Raw genomic sequence first — 4,729 nt, forward strand, 5'->3', positions numbered from 1 at the left:
CATGAGCGGGGGGAATTATAGGATGGTGGGCACGGTAGCGTTGAGTCCGTTAAGGGGCGTCCCTACTCCAAAGAAAAGAGTACATGTTAAAGAAACACAAGTTTCCTCCCCGTTAGACAGCATACACAGCGCACACACCACGCGGAGGCGGGGCTATGAACAACAGATTCAAGATAGACGTAAGGAGGAAGTCAGGGGACAGGAACGAAGCGTATATGAGGGTTCGGGAGAAGATAGAGAGGAAATTAGGGAGAGGAGAGACCAGCACACAGGAGTACGCAGGCGCGTTGAGGAGGGGGAGAAATGTGATCCTTTTCAGAACAGATCACGCCAAACATCGACGTCTTATTACCCATGCGCTGGGGGGGGGGCGTCGGGCCATGAAAGTGAGGAAGAGACAGCAGACCACAGAAGTGGGGGAAGGTCAGCTGGCCATAAAAGAGATAGGGAAACAGCAGGTCATAAAACTGAGGGGTTTTACAATGGAGCAGGAGGCCAGGGTCATAAAGACAGCTGTCAGGACACCTTTCAGCAGGAACAAACAGGACAGGAAGAGGAAGACAGCAGGGGGGCGAGATGCAAAGTTAAGCTGATATCTCTGACAGGAACAATCAGTGAACGACTGGGAGTAGGTCAGGTCTTTCAATGCCCCGTAACAGATTGAGGTCTCAACACACCACAGAAGACCCCACCGAGCATGCTTTTATTGCTCCAGTATTACAGGCGCCTTTAGTGGCCGTGCAAAGCGGGAAAACGGCTTATCATCCTTTCACACTAGGGGACATACATGCGCTGATCGATAAAATGCCGTTGCCTACTGAGGGAGGGAGACATTGGATGCGAAGGTTTGCAGACATGGCTGTAGGACAGACTATCTGTCTGGGAGATTTCAGGAGAATACTGGCACAACAGACTTCCTATTATGAGGTGGAAAGAGTGGAGGATAGATCAGGAACATCAAAAATGAAAGATGACGTGCCTATTTCCTTTAACAATGTTCACAGCCTGCTGGGCAAAGCAATGAGAGAGCATTTCCCACAGACAGGGGGGGGGTACGGGGCGCTGTCATTTACATTTGCACCTGGAGAGGCTGCGGCAACCATGTTGCTCAGGTCACGCCAACAATACACAATGGCAACTGACTGCAGTCCAGATAGTAATGACCAACATATACAAATGTTTCGTAGGGCAGTGCTTGCAGCGGTACCGAAAGAAATTAAAAGTCTGATGGAGGACAATCCAGAGTAGATCAGTTAAACACACAGACGTGGGAACGTCATTTAGCCCATCATATGTGTAAAATTAACAAACAACATGCAGAAAGTAGAACTGAGGAAGAGGACTTGAGGGTGCAGTTACTGCGAACGCAGCTGGATATAGCCCGGAAAACAGTTCAGAATGACAAAAAGAATGCCAAACAGTTAATTGTTCACCCAGAAGCGCCGGCCGTGCAGCCACAGGGGCAACAAAACCCACAAGGGGGCTTTTCCAACCAGGGTCCGCCTTATAGTCAGCCCCAATTTGGCTATGATAATGGTTCTTGGCAACAGAGGGGTGGGTCCAGAGGCGGGTTCGGAGGTCAGGTGGTTTTGGAATGGCTCCTGGATTGGTCTATCAGAAGGTGTGTTTCATTTGCGGACAGCCAGATCACTGGTACAAGCAGTGCCCAAATAAAGCCCCACCAGGAAACAAGCGGGCCAAAGGGGGAAAGAAAGGGTACGGAAAGGGGAATGGATCAGAGAAACCATATGTCCAGACACCTCAGGAGGCTGTCCCATTGCCGCAACAACCAAACCAGGGTCACATTGCCCCTAATGCTATGGCCGCCCCCTATGGCCAGTTTGTCCTGTATGAGGGGCAGCTCTACGAACAATGACGACGCCCAGGGAACTCTGGATGTACGGGCCTGGCGGATCCATACATTACTATGACTGTTAAAGACTCAAAGCTACCATTCCTGGTTGATTCAGGAGCAAGATACTCCACCATCAATTCTCCCGCCTTCAAGGCGTCCCTTTCATCTACAACAGTTTCAGTCATAGGGTTTTCGGGAAAAGTAGAAAAAATACCGCTTTCCACGCTGTTATCCACCAAGATAGCAGGACAGACATTCTTGCACCAGTATATTCTTGCACCTAAAAGCCCGGCTAACCTAATGGGAAGGGATATTCTGATCAAAGCGAATGCCTCCATCCTCTGTTCCCCGGATGGACTGATAATATCATTCCCAAATGGCACGACAATCAACTGTTCGTTATCTACCATAAAATCGGGTTCTCAGATGATGTTGGCCCAGTCCACTGAGGCAGAAGCAACTCAACATGCCACTATATTCTGGGGACGGTTGGACCGACCTCGGGACAACACACCTGGACTATACTCCATTTTTCAACAATGGAAGCCATGGATTAACCTCCTCAGGCCTTATGGCCCCCCTCCAGACCCCCCCCACCTGACGCTAAACTATGATAGAAGAGACGACCAAAATTATGAATATGAGTATGATAATGAGGTGTCTATGGCCGTTTGGGATGTTACCACGACAAATCTTTTTGTGGGACAGGCGGGGGTGGCTGCGTCGGTTGAGCTCTCTGATGAACAGCTGTATTGGTACCGTTTGTCTGCTGAGTCCACACCACACATTTCATTAGCTATCAGGAAGGGTTATGTAGCTAAAGAACTTGGTCCCATGGTAAAGACGCTGCTAGAAGTCGAAGATTGGGAACCTACGCAGATCGCGGCACTGACATACTCTCCCACACACAGAGCTTATCGTCTTAAAATCTGCACACAAGAATGCATCCACATGGAGAGACACGAAGTAGATAGACATCATGGTAGGGAGAAAACTGACCATGCATATACAGTTGACATGTTGCGTGATCTCCCGTCTGACCTGTGGGCATCGCACTCTCATGATGTAGGTTTCTGCTTAAAAGCCACACCAGTAACATTTGAGGTGAGCAGCTCTGTGCCTGTGAACCGGTCACAATACCCGATCAAACCACAGGCAAAAGGGGGTGTTGACAAGGCAGTGGAGGGACTGAAGAGAGCAGGGGTGTTAGAACCCTCACAAAGCGTTTGGAATACTCCCATACTTCCTGTATCAAAATCTAGTGGGGAGTACAGAATGGCTCATGATTTGAGAACCGTTAATGCTATTACAACTACAGCTCTGATACCCGTTCCTAACCCCTACACGGCTATCTGTAATATCTCACCTGAACATACATGGTTCACCTGTATTGACCTAGCCAACGCTTTCTTCTGCATACCTCTGGCAGAGAGTATGAGACCTATTTTTGCTTTTACAATAGGTGGGGAGAAACTACAATACACAAGACTGCCACAGGGCTTCAGTTTGTCTCCGGGGATATTTAACAAAGTACTCAGGGAACAGCTAGAGGGCGTTACATTGCCAGTGGGGGTAGTATTGATACAGTATGTAGACGACCTTCTCATCGCAGCACCTTCTGCAGCCTCTTGTTTGGAGGCCACCAGAAACCTACTGGTGCGGCTCCACGCATCAGGGTTCAAAGTCTCCAAGAAAAAGCTACAATGCACCCGTAAAGAGGTGACATTTTTGGGCAGAGTGATTTCCCCAGCAGGCACGGGCATGTCGGCAGCGCATCAGGAACACATTTTGAACCACCCGAAACCCAAAACAGTAAAAGACATGTTGTCTTTTTTGGGTCTCACGGGCTACAGCAGACACTACATCCCAGAGTATAACCCAAGAACAGCTGGACTCAGAACACTGATCAATGAGAAAGGCATGCGCAATCTCACTGCCACGCTGAACTGGACACAAGCTGCAGAAGCTGCGTTCATTTCTCTCAAACAGTCCATGTCCCAAGTCACGGCTCTCGCCTCTGCATCTTATGCATTACCATTCTTTCTTGATGTTTCTGAAAATGAAAACACAGTAAATGGGATTCTTTTTCAGAAAAAGGGGGGTTGTAGGACAATATTGATGTATGTCAGTGTTACACTAGACAGAGTGGAAAACAGAGAACCTCCCTGCATGAGACATGCAGCAGGTACAGCACGTATCTTAAACAAGATTTCACACATTGTGATGAGCCATCCTTTGACAGTACTGACAACACACAGCATTGTCTCTTTTGTGAACTCAAGTGCATTCACAATGACTTCCACAAGACAGACCAGGCTGGAGAAAACTCTGACACAAGCACACATCACCTACACACATGACGGAGTTAACAGCGCAGACACCATAGGCAGCGGAGAACCCCATAGGTGTGAGGAGAGAATCATCCAGGATGTGAAGCTAAGAATAGATCTCAGAGATGAGCCTATGCCACATGCAGAAAACCTGTTCACAGATGGCTGTTGTTTCAGACACCCCACCGACGGGCTCCAGGCAGCCTATGCAGTGGTGGCTCAGACAGCGGAGGGAGAGTTTGAGGAAAGAGCAGCAGGAAAAGTAACAGGGAAAGTCTCAGCACAGTTGGCAGAAGTGGTGGGAGTCATTGCAGCATTAGAGCTATCAAAAGGAAAAGACGTAAACATCTATACTGACTCAGCATATGTTCATGGTGTCATACATGTGGAAATGCGCCAGTGGATGAGAGCAGGATTTGTAACGTCCACAAATACCCCCATCAAACATGAGAAAGAGATCAAAAGGCTTGCAGAAGCAGTAATGTTACCTAACAAGTTAGCTTTACTTAAATGTAGAGGTCACAACACAGTAAATAACTACTTG

Source organism: Pseudochaenichthys georgianus, chromosome 16 (assembly GCF_902827115.2).
Source record: "Pseudochaenichthys georgianus chromosome 16, fPseGeo1.2, whole genome shotgun sequence".
Classification (NCBI taxonomy): domain Eukaryota; kingdom Metazoa; phylum Chordata; class Actinopteri; order Perciformes; family Channichthyidae; genus Pseudochaenichthys; species Pseudochaenichthys georgianus.